Raw genomic sequence first — 15,962 nt, 5'->3', positions numbered from 1 at the left:
TATGGAACTCGGCTCATTTCTGCTATCTCAGCTTCGGTACTCGGACTTTGAGTCTTACTCAACTTGGCATTACTTTGTATCGGTAATTCTCCCTTATTCGAGTTTTCCATACTAAAACGTTTTAGTACTTTATCTAAGCAAGTGTTCTGACTAAGTCCTATTAGTCTCTTACTTCGTTCTCTCACTATCCTTATTCACAGAATATAGGAAGCCTCTCCGAGGTCCTTCATAGCGAAGCACTTCCCGAGCCAGGACTTAACTTCCTACAGAGTCGGGACGTCGTTTCCTATGAGTAGTATGTCATCGACATACAAAACGAGGAAGCTTACTATACTCCCACTGGCTTTGACATATACACATGATTCATCTTCGCTTCGTACAAATCCAAACTCTTTGACTTTCTCATCGAAGCATAGATTCCATCTGCGAGACGCTTGCTTAAGTCCATAAATGGACTTCTCAAGCTTACACACTCTATTTGGATGCTTCGGATCGACAAAACCCTCTGGCTGAGCCATGTAAACATCCTCATCCAACTTCCCATTGAGGAAAGTGGTTTTGACATCCATTTGCCAAATCTCATAATCATGAAATGCGGCAATAGCTAGCATCACTCTAATAGACTTTATCTTCGCAACTGGTGAGAAGGTCTCATCATAGTCAACTCCGGGAGTTTGAGTAAAGCCCTTCGCAACCAATCGCGCCTTATATGTGTGTACGTTTCCATCCACGTCGGTCTTCTTCTTGAAGATCCATTTGCACCCAACGGTCTTACGTCCGGGCACATTATCAACCAAATTCCAAACTTGGTTGTCATACATGGACTGGATCTCGCTGTCCAATGCCTCTTTCCATTTCGCAGACTCCGGGCCTGCCATGGCTTCCTTATAGCTATTAGGTTCATCTATATTTATTAGTGTACCATCACTAATCTACGTATCCCCTTCGGTAGTAATATGAAAACCATAAAACTGGGGTTGAACTCTAACTCTTTCGGAACGTCTAAGAGGTAATGACTCGTCAATCGGTTCAACCGGAGTTTCCTCCTCGGGTTGAGTGCCAGCGGTAGAGGTTCCTTCATCAATCGACTCTTGAATCTCTTCAAGCTCGATTTGCCTCCCACTGTCTCCTTGGCTTATGAGTTCTCGCTCTCAGAAAACTCCTCCCCTCGCAACAAAGACAACATTGTCCTTCGGTCTATAGAAGAGATATCCAAAGGATTTCTGCGGGTAGCCGATGAAAATACATCGCTCACTATGAGGTTCGAGCTTGTCGTGAGTATCTCGTCTTACGAAGCCTCGCAACCCCAAACCTCGATATGTGCTAACGAGGGAGCTTTCCCTGTCCACATCTCGTGAGGTGTTTTGGCAACCTTCTTAGTAGGGACTCGGTTAAGGATATGGGCGACAGTCTCTAAGGCATACCCCCAAAATGAGATAGGTAGTGAAGCATGACTCATCATAGAGTGAACCATGTCTAACAAGGTTCGATTACGCCTTTCTGCCACACCATTCAACTGCAGTGTCCTAGGTGGCGTCAATTGTGAAACTATTCCACACTCCTTGAGATAGTCGTGGAATTCAAGACTTAAGTACTCTCCTCCTCGATCGGATCGAAGCATCTTGATTTTCCTGCCCAATTGATTCTCCACTTCATTCTTGAACTCTTTGAACTTTTCAAACGTTTCTGACTTTTGCTTGATTAAGTAGATATACCCATATCTACTATAGTCATCGGTAAAAGTCACATAGAAGCGGTTCCCATCCTTTGTGGTTGATCTAAATGGTCCACACACATCGGTATGTATGAGGTCCAATAGACCCTCACCCCTTTCACATGTACTAGTGAAGGGTGACTTAGTCATCTTTCCAAGCAAACAAGACTCGCATGTGTCATCTTCCCTAAGGTCGAATGACTCCAACACTCCATCCTTTTGGAGTTGGGCTATGCACTTCTTGTTGACATGTCCAAGACGACAATGCCACAAGGATGCTCTATCCATACTGATATGTGCATATTTAGTGTGTATTTAGTATAGTTTTTATTCATATATTAGCTAAATTATCGCATATTATGGACAAAAGGTACTTAAAAGTGTTAAATTATGTTTTTCAGTCCAAAGATGAAGCTCGGAAGTAAAAGGAAGTAAGAGAAACAGTTAGAAGATTGAGAGTGGAATGAAGAAGGAAAAACACTAAAAAAAGCTTCTGCTCGTCGAGTCAGATAGCTACTCGACGAGTCCGGTCGAGGAATCAGAAGGATAATGACTCGGGATCCCAGATAGTTATCTCAATACGGGGAATGTGAGAGGGACTCGACGAGTCACCACTTGACTCGACGAGTCGGACCGCTTATTTAAAGATAATTCCACAGATCGAGAGGGAGGAGTACGGGGGACGATTCAGAAGTATCTTGCTACGATTAAGAAGCCTGAAAAACCCTAGAAGACGAAGAAAGCGAGCTAGAGTTCAATTCCGAAGGATCATTGAGGCAAAATTTATCATACTTCTTAAATCTTTGTGTTTAGTTACTATGTTTGAACAATTAGATTCTGTTTGTTTGCTGAGTTTTATTTCAATGATGAGCTAAACCCTTTAAACTTCTATTTGGGGATACGAAATTGGTAGTATGGTTTGATTCTTGGTAGGATTAATTCTATGTTGGTTAATTTAGTTATTTTAGCTTGCTAAAGAACCTTGTGTGTGAATGATAATTGATTTTCTGTTAATATGGAGATAATTAACTAGCATGAACATCTATTAGTTATCAATCTCATATGCTTAGTGAACACTTTTTGTCATATGTCTAGTGTAGTGAACATGAAACTAGGATTAATAAGAAAATCAAGTAAATTTATGTGCAAGCTTGTGAGATGACCATTAAACAAGAAGTTAATTAAAAGGATAAATTAATTAGCTATTGCAAGTCTAACTTAACCCGAATATTATATCTAGTAAATTTAATTGAAATAGACAACTGGCCATTGTTTAAATTGATTTATTTGCTAAGGATTAATGAAGTGAATACGGAACTAATCAATTGAATCGGTAACTAGCAAAAGAATTAATCCATTGCACTTTTACCTTGAACTCAACCATAGGATCAATTAAGTTGAACTAAATAGAAGTACTTCTCCGTTATTGAATCTAGTCAAAGCCTTTATCTTCTAGCTTAAATTAGTAATAATTAGTAAGTTTCTAGTCTTGTAAAACTAGAGAACAACCCCTGCTTTTTAGTTAACTTAGATTAAATTAGTTTTTAGTTTAATTTGCCGTTCCCTGTGTTCGATACCCTGCTTATTTAGCTATACCACAATTGATAGGTTCACTGCCTTTTGTGTGTTATTTGATAATTAAAAGTAGGTTTAAAACTAGTGGGTTTTACACACATCAAGTTTTTGGCGCTGTTGTCGGGGAACGGTTCTAAAATTAATATTAAAATCTAGTTTAATCGATCCTTTGTGTGGGATTTATCTTACACAAAGTTATTTACAAAGCAAATCAGTAAGTAGATTTAGTTTTTATAAATTCCGTTTTTAGATTTACTAGAAATTTTTCTTTTCTGTTTTTGCCTTGTACTCGCCGAGTGCATGCGAGCAGACTCGGCGAGTCCATCGCAGTTTTAGTCCCTATTTATTATTTCGTTTTTAATTCCTTTTACGCGTTTTGTTTCTTTTGTTTCGTTTTTTTTCAGCTGTTTCATGACCCGAGGATCGGACACACCTCTAGTACCACCTTTGGAAGACCCGGAATCCGCACTAAAGAGAAGCAAGGGAAAAGCCGTAGGAGAAACTGCAACTTCAAAGAACTCACCACTTAAGAACTTGAAATCCGTTTTCAGCAAGAAGAAAGGCAGCAAATCAGGAGCATCCAGTACCTCATTAACAATTGAAGAACCAATACACGAAGATATCGAGTACGAGACCGAGGAAGAAAAAGAGCATATTTCTGAGTACGAAACCGAGTCCGAAGAAGAGTTAGCTATCACTATGGCTAACATCGATGAAGTCCCCATGGGGGAGTGGAAGAAAAGGATGCGTGATGACACCGGGCCGGGACTTGTGCAACCCGCAATTCCCGCAACCGCTACGTTTGAGCTAAAGGGCCATATTCTCGCTCAACTCAAGGAGATCCCTTTTTACGGGAGAGATCATGAAGACGCTTACAAGCATTTGGACGAAGTAAATGATGTGGCCGATTACTTCAACGTGCCTAATGTTCCACGCGAGACCCAGCTTCTTCGAATGCTTCCTGTCACGTTTAAAGGCGCTGCAAAATATTGGTTAAAATCACTTCCTCCCGGATCGGTCACCACATGGGCCAAGATGAAAGAAGAGTTCATTGACCATTTCTACCCACCTTCCAAGATAGCCAAGCTAAAGAAAGCCATTGCCAACTTCGAGCAACAACCCGGAGAATCTCTTTATGAAGCTTGGGAAAGGTACAAGAGCCTACTTAGAAATTGCCCACACCATGATCTTAATAGCCAACAAGAGGTCTCCATCTTTTATGATGGAGTTAATGTCACCACAAGGCAACTACTCGATTCACAAGGCCCGCTCACCCGAAAGCCACCTCCGGAAATAAAGGAATTAATTGAAGAATTCTCTAAGCATTCTAGAGAATACCACAATCCGAGGAATGAAGTGAGTCGTGGAGCAGTAAACTCGGTGAACGATGGCATGGCAGCGGTAATAGCTAAACTCGATAGCCTAGACCGAAGAATGACGAAAATGGATCAAACGATCCATGCTATTAGGGTAGGATGCGAAAATTGTAGCGGCCCCCATCTTACCAAGGATTGTGATCGAGACGAGAATGGAAATAAAAAGGCTCAAGTATTTTATTCCAATGGCGATAGATACGATGAAGACTGGAGGAAACCAAAGAAGGAATGGCTCCCATACGAAGAGTATAAAAAGGCTAAGGAGGAGAAATACAAACAGAGGGAGAGGGGATTCTATCAAAAGGAAGAGCCGGTGACGGAAAAGAAGGCAAATTTAGAAGATATACTCACAAGGTTCATAACCGCGTCCGAGAAAAGACATAATGATCACGATGTAGCAATGCAAGAAACCAGAAACATGTTGAGGAATCAGCAAGCTTCCATTCTCAACATTGAGAAACAGCTGGGACAGCTTGCACATCAAGTGAATGAAAGAAGACCGGGTCAACTTCCGAGCAACACCGAGCCCAATCCAAGAATGGAGAACGTGAGCATAATAACCTCCAGCAGTGAAGAAAAATTTAAAGAAACACTAAGAGTCTCCAAGAAGAAGGCAGAAAAGGAAGAAAAACCAGAACCAGAAAAACCTGACCAGACTCGCCGAGTCACTCTTATGGACTCGACGAGTCCAGTCGGGAATGAAGATACTGCCAGTTTTCTAAAGCCATGCAATCCTCCTTTGCCATACCCAACCAGAGCCACGCCTGCAGAAAAAGTTCAAGCCTATAGAACCTTCATGGAGCATGTTAAAGCTTTACAAGTCAATATGCCATTTGTGGAAACAATGCTCCAAACTCCTAAATACCTCAACTTGCTTAAAGGCCTTTTTGCTGCTAGGAAAGATCTGGCTGAAGTCGCGGAGATATTGATGAGTGAGCTGCCTGAGAAGAAGGGTGATCCGGGTAACATAGTAATTCCGTGCCAATTTGGTAATGAAGTTTCTACACGAGCATTGGCTGATTCAGGTGCAAGCGTTAATTTGATGCCCTATTCATTCTTTAAGAAGCTGAATTTACCAGCACCAAGGCCGGTAAATATGAGAATCCATTTGGCAAACAAAACAATAATTCATCCACAAGGCATTTGTGAAGATCTCCTTATCAAAGTGGACAAGTTTATTTTTCCAGTAGACTTCGTGGTGGTGGAAATGGAAGAAGACCCCGAAATACCAATTATTTTGGGAAGATCATTCTTAAACACCGCGTGTGCCCTAATTGACATATGTGAGTCTACATTGACATTAAGAGTGGGTGATGAGTCGGTGATGTTTAAAGCTATTTTAGAAGTCAAGCAAGAAGAAGAAAAGAGAGAAGAAATCTCATTTATCCAATTGGATGATGAGGTATTACAAAAAGAGCTTGAAATTTTACTAAAAGAAGACCCAAGTAAGTTCACGCTACACTCTGAAGAAGTTGAAGATGCTAACAAAGACTTGGAGGAGCTAGAAAAGCTACTAGAAGGAGCCAACTCAGAAAACACTCCAGGATTGATGGAACCCGATCAGACTCGCCGAGTCACCATAACGGACTCGACGAGTCCGATCGATTTGGATAAAAACTTGACCAAAGCTGATTTGTTTGTTGATAGTTCTTCACATACCCTGGATTCAGTTACTATTTTTGATTCTTTGGAAGAACAATCGGCAGAAGAAGTAAAAGGAATGGAGGTCCAACACGCCGATGTGGCATGCCTTGATACGATGCCATTTGGAGAAGACTTGAGCACTAAAGAGGATGAAGACATAAAGGGAAGCAGAGTGGAAGCTGATCACCAATTCACCACTAAACCTAGAGCACGGACCATTATGAAATATGAAGTTATTAAATTTAAAGAGAAGGAGGTTCAAGAGTTGGTGAAAAAGAAGGGGGTAAAGAAGAAAAAGAGGAAAAGGCAAGCCCAAGCAGCTGGAGATGAAGCAATGAAAAGGAGAAGAGACGAATTGAAGAGGGCTTACAAGAAAAAGATTCACGCCTACAAGACCAAGTATAAACCACAAAAAGTGAGGCGTACATTCCCGATGCTTGAAGATGACAAAACGTAAATGGGAAGGAGTCTAGCTAATGACTCCTTAAAAAGAAGCGCTTGGCGGGAGGCAACCCGTCGTTAGAGTTTGCTTTCTTTTACTCTTTAGTTTTTTTTTTTTTTTTTTTTTCGTTTCACAATTTTAATCTTCCAAATCATCGGACATGTCTGCTTGAGAGTGTGCCTAGCTTAAGGGTGGGGTGAAAAGATTTTGAATAAATAACAAAATTTTGAAAATCAGTAATGTTTTACAAGAGACTCGCCGAGTCTGACCCTGACTCGACGAGTATATATTGATTTCAGAAAATCTTTGACTGCGCGACTAGACTCGCTGAGTCTGACCCTGACTCGACGAGTCGGTTTTATTTACAAAAAAAAAAATAACTTCGAAATTACTTTTACATCTGGTAAATAGGGTTTTAACCCTAAGATTCAGTTTCCACACCACACTCGCCGGGTATCTCTATCTCAAACTCTCTCTCAAGCATTCAAGTTTTCTTCAAATTTTCTTCCCATTTCTCAAGGTTTAAACTCAAAAGGTAACAACTTTCTTCTTGATTTTTAGTAAGAATGTGAATATAAGGCCATCTATACCTGCAATTGCATGAAAAAAACCCGTTTTTGAAAAGTAATGAAATTCTAGGGTTTCGATTTTTCATGAATATTGTTGTTTTGAACGTTTATTTTGGCCTTATTACTTAGTAGGAAGTCCCTGAACAAAATCCTTGACAGAAATTACAGGTTTTATGGTCCAATTTCATGCGACCCGTCGACTGACTCGTGCAGGTTGCGCGACTCGCCGAGTCGGGCCTGGACTCGACGAGTCCAGTCGAGTTACAGACAGGAGACATTTTTTTTATATTCTGTGTTTTCTGGGTTTTGTGTGTTTTGCAGAAATCATGTTCAGAAGAGGACAATCTTCAAGTGGTAGCCAAGGGGAGTTTCCATGGCTAAACTTCCCGCAAATTGAATCCGCTTCGACAATGAGGAAGTGGAAGAAGAAGCTCTCCAACATTAAGAAGAAGGAGGTGTATGTGCTGAACAAAATTGATTGGGAATGGTTGCAAAGTGTTAGATATGAAGAAGAACTAGCTCCTTACCTTTTGAAGGAGTTCCAACATGAAGGTGAGACAATGATCTGTGACGGGTGGAGCCGAGTCTTCCGTATTCAAGAACCGGTTAATTTGGAGCTATGTTTAGAATTCTTCTCCACGGTGTCTTTCACCGGGGGAGTGGATGTCTTTCACCCAACAAGCTTCAGTTTTTGTCTTGGGGGCGAGTATCGTCAATGCTCGGTGGTGGACCTTGCCAGCCGACTAGGGATCTATGATCAACCCTTGGTGTCAACAAACATCTTTCGGGCCTTTTTGGCAAACACTCACATGGTGTTCCCCGATGGAGTTACAAGCACGGGTTGGTGGAATACCATTGGAAATAAAGTTTACATCCCGAAGTCTGCACAGGAAGGGAGCATCCGATCCCCAACTCACCGCCTCATTCATCGCCTTATTTCCTCCACCATCAACCAAAGGAAAGACGATGACAAGGTCTCCAACCTTGACGTTTTCTACTTATGGAGCATAATAACACCCGGCGTCTTTTGCAACATCCCGTGGTGTATTGCTTCATACCTTTCGGAGGGTGCGGTCAAGGATCGCAAAACCTCCCGTATCAATGGAGGAATGTTTGTCACTCGATTGGCTAACTCATTCGGGTTGATGAACCGCAGTGCCTGGAACTTCATGACATTGATCCCGACGCCCCCGTTTAATCCCATTCTTTTCCGAAGAGCACGGATAATTGAAGACTATGGTGGTGGCCATTATGCCATTCCAAACGATGACCCCGTTGTTGGTCCCGAAGCACCGGGAAGGAGGGTGAGATCAAGAAGAGAACGAGATGTGGAGGACGAGCCGCCAGTGATTCCGGTCGAGAATGAAGACGTACCAATGGATTGGTACAATGTAGAGATGAGGCGGATGCAGGATCAAATGGCGAGGGGGCTGAACTTTTGCAACCAATCCCATATACGACTTTTTGACCACTTCAATATTCCACATATTGATGGTGGGAATTACCCCTTTATTCCATCTTGGGATGAGGTGATTGCTGCGAGACGAAGCGGAGCCGGGGGAAGTGGAGCCGCAAATGATGATGAGGAGGATGAAGATTGATTTTGATGTTTTTGTGTTTTTAATCAAACAATTTTAATTTTTTGTTTTGTTTTTTTTATTTGGTGTGTATGCTTTGAGATTTTATTATGTTTAATGGTTGTTTGCTTTAGTTATTTTTCAGGATTGAATTATGATTGCTTGCTTAGGATGGTTTAAAGATGTAAAGCATGGATGTTTTCGCGAGTGAGAGCGAGTCAAGGAAGCGGGTTTTTAACGTCAAAAGTGTCGAGTCCGGTCCTAGGGGTATGAGCAATTGAGTCCAAATGTGAGGAAGGGTTAAAGAAGTTTTTAGAGGCTAAAACAGTTGCAAAATACCAAGTTTTTTTCGTTCAGTGGCCTACTCGACGAGTGCACTAAGCTGACTCGACGAGTCGCCTTGTATTTCTACATATTCTGAGAAGGCGCGCTGGTACTCGACGAGTCCACCATAAGACTCGACGAGTCGTTCACTTTTTATACCGACGGACTGCTGATTTGATGCTGCTACTTGTTCTACTTGCTCACTTATTCTTCCATTTCCATTCTTGAAGATCTTACACTGATTTCCGCATATTTGGAGCGACCCACACGAGTTTTGACACCCAAGGCATGGATGAGATGTTACCATGTCTAAAGTTGATTGAAGTTGGAGCTTAAATGAGTGTGATCAGCCTATCCACTGGTATCCCAGGGGAGTTTGTTCCAATTCCCTCTTTAGTTTCTTTTTATGTTTTTATTCATCATATGCAATGAGGGCATTGCATCACATAAGTGTGGGGTAGGGGTTGGTTACATAATAGTCAATTTTAAAAAATTTTGCATACCAAAAGTATTACTTAGGATTTAATTAGAAAATTTTGGTAAAAAAATTAGGATTCCATATTAGAATTGTGTTAATAATTGCATGAAAACCCAAATGTTTAGTTGAGCCTATATACGTTCTAGTGCATTTGTGGCTTCCTTATTCTAGTGAAATCATGAGACAAAAACACGACCTTGCTCAGCCTGAGGGATGCAATATGTTTAGCAGCCTAAACCTGAAATGTATCCAGGAAAATTTTTATCATTAGCCAATAAAGGTTGAGATTGAGCGCCTTTGCTTAAGCATGTAGGGTTTTGAGTGAAAAAAGAGTGAGGTATACATGTAAAAAAGAGAGAGAGAGAGAATTACAAGAAAAGTTATAAGAATTTTGGAGCAAATAAAGTGAAGATCAAAAGATCAAAATTCCAAGAAATCTAAAAAAGTTGAAGATGCCAAAAGTCAATACAAGTTGGTGAATTCAAATATATCAAAGATCAAATTATCAAGAAAATGAAGAATTCAAAAAATTCCATAATGATATCGAAAAGTTGTAATTCTAGAATATGTATGCTGGGGTTGCTCAATTAAAAATACCTTGAGGGTAAAGAGGTTTTCTGCGGATGGATTTGGAGGGTTGCATAAAATGAGCATAGTTCGGGGTGAGTGGGTGAATGTTTATGAGGATTGTGAGTATTTGGAATATGGGGGGTTCGTTAGGAAAAATTTTAGACACAAATGCATGCGTTGCGGTCTTGGCATAATGGTTGGGTTAGATTGGAGTTGTTATACATAATTCTAATGTGTTAAAATTCAGTTTTGCTTGAGGGCAAGCAAAAGACAAGTGTGGGGTATTTTGATATGTGCATATTTAGTGTGTATTTAGTATAGTTTTTATTCATATATTAGCTAAATTATCAGATATTATGGACAAAAGGTACTTAAAAGTGTTAAATTATGTTTTTCAGTCCAAAGATGAAGCTCGGAAGTAAAAGGAAGCAAGAGAAACAGTTAGAAGATTGAGAGTGGAATGAAGAAGGAAAAACACTAAAAAAGCTTCTACTCGTCGACTCAGATAGCTACTCGACGAGTCCGGTCGAGGAATCAGAAGGATAATGACTCGGGATCCCAGATAGTTATCTCAATACAGGGAATGTGAGAGGGACTCGACGAGTCACCACTTGACTCGACGAGTCGGACCGCTTATTTAAAGATAATTCCACAGATCGAGAGGGAGGAGTACGGGGGACGATTCAGAAGTATCTTGCTACGATTAAGAAGCCTGAAAAACCCTAGAAGACGAAGAAAGCGAGCTAGAGTTCAATTCCGAAGGATCATTGAGGCAAAATTTATCATACTTCTTAAATCTTTGTGTTTAGTTACTATGTTTGAACATTTAGATTCTGTTTGTTTGCTGAGTTTTATTTCAATGATGAGCTAAACCCTTTAAACTTCTATTTGGGGATACGAAATTGGTAGTATGGTTTGATTCTTGGTAGGATTAATTCTATGTTGGTTAATTTAGTTATTTTAGCTTGCTAAAGAACCTTGTGTGTGAATGATAATTGATTTTCTGTTAATATGGAGATAATTAACTAGCATGAACATCTATTAGTTATCAATCTCATATGCTTAGTGAACACTTTTTGTCATATGTCTAGTGTAGTGAACATGAAACTAGGATTAATAAGAAAATCAAGTAAATTTATGTGCAAGCTTGTGAGATGACCATTAAACAAGAAGTTAATTAAAAGGATAAATTAATTAGTTATTGCAAGTCTAACTTAACCCGAATATTATATCTAGTAAATTTAATTGAAATAGACAACTGGCCATTGTTTAAATTGATTTATTTGCTAAGGATTAATGAAGTGAATACGTAACTAATCAATTGAATCGGTAACTAGCAAAAGAATTAATCCATTGCACTTTTACCTTGAAATCAACCATAGGATCAATTAAGTTGAACTAAATAGAAGTACTTCTCCGTTATTGAATCTAGTCAAAGCCTTTATTTTCTAGCTTAAATTAGTAATAATTAGTAAGTTTCTAGTCTTGTAAAACTAGAGAACAACCCCTGCTTTTTAATTAACTTAGATTAAATTAGTTTTTAGTTTAATTTGTCGTTCCCTGTGTTCGATACCCTGCTTATTTAGCTATACCACAATTGATAGGTTCACTGCCTTTTGTGTGTTATTTGATAATTAAAAGTAGGTTTAAAACTAGTGGGTTTTACACACATCAATACCATTGGAAGAATCCATGCATAAAACATCATTTCCTAAGTTATCTACAATCATAACAGTTTCATAAATTCCATTCACGGTATTGCTTCAAAATATAAGAAACCATTTAGATAAGCAAGAATAGAACCATTCTCATTATTAAAAGAAAATCTAAAACCTTGCTAAACAAACCATGAAATGAAATGATGTTTCTTGCCATTTCTAGCGAATAGCAACAATTGTTCAAATCTAAACATAAACCATTCCTAAGCACTAAAGAATACACTCCAATCTTGGTCACAGGCGACGATCTTCTGTTCCCCATGATTAGATTTATTCTTCCATGCTCCACATCCCTATTTCTTCTTAGTCCCTGCAATTCAGAACAAATGTGGTAACCATAACTGGTATCAAGGACCCAAGAAATAGCATGAGATGAATCGTTAGATTTAATTATGTATATACCTGCGAAAGACGGCTTGATCTTTCCTTCCCTTATGGCTTGAAGGTAGTCTGGGCAGCTTCTCTTCCAATGCCCTATTTTATGGCCATGATGGCACTCTGCCTCCTTTAGGTTAGGGTTAGGCTTAGCGGGATCAAGTTTGGTTCCACTAGAGGAGGAACCATCTCGGGACTTTCCCTTGCGGTGGCTCTTAGACGGAGCCTTCCTCTTCTTGCCTCTTCCTTGCCCAATGGCCAAAACAGGAGCAGCAGGTGGATTGGGAGTGGGTGCAACAAACTTGTCCTTGAGGTTGCTTTCAGCAACCCTAAGGAGACCTTGGAGCTTACTTAGGGTGACCTCTTCTTTGTTCATGTGGTAGGTCATCCTAAATTGATTGTAACACGGAGGCAAAGAGTGAAGCACCATGTCGATCGCCAAGTCTTCCCCAAAGTCAACATTCAACTTGCGAAGACGATCGACATACCTTTGCATCTTTTGCAGGTGCACGGTAAGAGATTCTCCATGACCCGTTTTGGCGGAAATCATGTTAGTGAAAATCTCGTAACGCTCTTGCATCGCGTTTTGGTGGTATCTCTCCAACAAGTCTTGGTGCATTTCGTACGGATACATGTCCTCATAGGACTTTTGGAATTCGGTGTTCATTGTGGCTATCATGATGCAATGAACCTTCGTTGCATCACGTTCATGAGTCTCAAAAGCAGTCATTTCAGCCGGAGTAGCGATTTCTGGGTTAATCTTCTCGAGCTTCTCATCGAGGACATACTCCTTGTCCTCGTAGCGAGCAATTGTGCGAATGTATCTTATCCATTCGCTAAAGTTCGTCCCATCGAAAGTCACCTTTCGACAAAGGCTCATCAATGTGAACGAGCTAGCAGCAACGTTGTTCGCGTTCGACATCTACAAATAGAAAGGACAAAGATAGATTAGAATTTGAATCCCTAATTATCACCCAATAAGAAAAATTAGGGCTAGGATCCAACAACAATATTTACATATTAGGGCTAGAAAAGGGATGCCGTAATCTAACATGCAAACAATTTGAAGGTAAGTGAATGACGATTCACTAATTCTCCATCACGAAAACATAACTTTAAGTTCTAAATGTATTGAGAATTCCTAGGTTTGGATGAGATTCATTGAAACTTTTCAATGGCATGTTTAAATCTCGATATGACCCTCTCGTTTGTGACTGGAATACTGAGGATCACAAAGTGGGTGTGAATTACCATGCAAATTCACATGGTGCCTTCATTGTAACAATCACCTATTCGATGTGCCGGTAAACCACACACGCTCCATCGAACTATGATAAACAATGAATCACCCTTCGCCACCTTTGCTTAGAACCAATTTGTGTGCCGGTAAACCACACACGCTCCACTAACTTCTTAGCAAGGGTGAAAAGTGTAATTTCATGGATTGCATCAATTCAATTTTCCTAAAGTAACTAGGATTGGGAAATTTTGAAAAACATGTAGTTACTTTGTATTTCATATTATATTTTTAATGAAGAGATGAGGTTGCCCTATCCTACCCGTTCGGCTAACGACCCTCCACCGATCAAGCAAGCGGTGGGTGTGAGTGTACACCCATTAAGCGCCATTTTATAGGCAGCAACCTTATACCCACCTTATAGACCGGCTTCCTGAATGAGGCCTACTAACGGTAAGACTAGCATTTTAATTATACATATATATATATATATATATATATATATATATATATATATATATATATATATATATATATATATATTAGTCTTGTAATACTATATTAGTATAGGGTTGAATTTTAAACTTGTAAAATTCTAGGGTTTGAAATTTAAATTGTCTAAATTAAACTTTTAATCACAAAACATAAATTTCAAAACTTGAGGGTAAGTTTTAACAAATAATCTAAATTAACATTTAATCACATAATTATCCATATTTGATTTATTTAATAATTTCTTGCAAAACAATTACCAATTTAATCAAAATAATTAATCAATTATCACATAAGGAAATAAATATTTTATTAATTGATAAATATCTTCAATTAGATCAACAATATACTCATATATATCATAAAATCGGATTTATATTGATCTAATATGATAAAGGCAAGTATCTCAAAGATAAACAACAAGAAATCCCGAGATTTGCTCTTTCTGACGCTTGGACTCGCCGAGTACCCCAACAGACTCGCCGAGTCCACTATGGGACTCGCCGAGTCCACTATGGGACTCGCCGAGTCCATCAGACAGAAACATAAAATTCGAATTTAGCAAGCATCAAACAAGCAACCAATGCATCAAGTCAATAGAAACCAATCTAGGCTCTGATACCACTGATGGGTTTTAGCTATATGAACATTCCTATGTGCACATGCAAACCCTAATGCTTGGATCTAGGTTTCTCTAATTGAACATACATTGAATCCAAGACTTCTAATGGCTAATAGAGTATAATAACAATATGAAATCAGGATTAGAAGATTACCTTGAATCACTTGCTTGATCTTCTTGTCCTTGGAGCTTTAGAGTCACAATTGTCACTCCTCTAATGGCTTACAAACACCAACTAGCAAGAGGATGATTTGAGAGAGAGGAGAGGGAAGAGAAAATCGGCCAGGTTTTCTTTTCTATCAAGAGTGTCAATTTCCCTTGACCCTTAGGGTCTATATATACTAGTGAGGCTCCTAGGGTTTCACCCTTAAACCCTAATTGGATAACTTAGGCCCTAAGCAATCCAATACCCTAATTGATAAGCCCTTGGACGAATTCTAAGCCTATCCTAAGCCTTAGAAATCGTCCACCTTCATCCATAAGGGATTTATAGCCTAAAGTCCAACTATCAATCAATTGATAGTTTATACCCCTTTATTTAATTAATCTCTTTAAGTCACCAAATTAATTCCTAATTAATTTATGACTTATATTAATCAAATAATAATATTATTATTCCTTATATTATTCTCATAATATATTAATAATATTTCTTCTCTCATAATAAATCATCCTGTCAAGTTGCTATGGTGAAGGCAACCCAAAAGGACCATGCACAACCGGGTCAAACACCTGCCTAATATAGTTGCAGCCTTAGACACTATTTCAACACATTTGAGGTGTCACACTTGGGGCACTAGGCTCTTTAGCTGCATGGAATCAAGCTACAACAAATAGGTATGTTATTCTACTAGATTTTATATTACTTGTACTTCATAATATGCTAGTTAGGAATTAGGATAATACCTTGGAAAATTGATATTTGCATGTATAATAGAGAAAACATAGATGCAAGGTATTTATGGTTGCATGTACACCTTAGGAGTGTTAGAATGCTCAAAACCCAATAGATTGTCCTCTAGATGTCAAGATTGTTGATGATAGGTCTCTTCGGGTTGCAAGGGTTCATTGGGGTTGTACTCTCCAGTTATTTAGCGAGCAGTATCCAGTTGATTTGGCTCCCATTCCTGTACGTGGGAACAAGGTTATCGTGGACATGGATTGGTTGAGTGCTAATGGCACAGTGATCGACTGTAAGCAGCAGTTGGTTCGTGTTTGGACCCCTAGTTAGGGAGAGATAGTAGTTTAT

The sequence above is a fragment of the Lactuca sativa genome, chromosome 6, assembly GCF_002870075.4.
Source record: "Lactuca sativa cultivar Salinas chromosome 6, Lsat_Salinas_v11, whole genome shotgun sequence".
Classification (NCBI taxonomy): domain Eukaryota; kingdom Viridiplantae; phylum Streptophyta; class Magnoliopsida; order Asterales; family Asteraceae; genus Lactuca; species Lactuca sativa.
Note: the sequence above shows the minus strand (reverse complement) of the source record.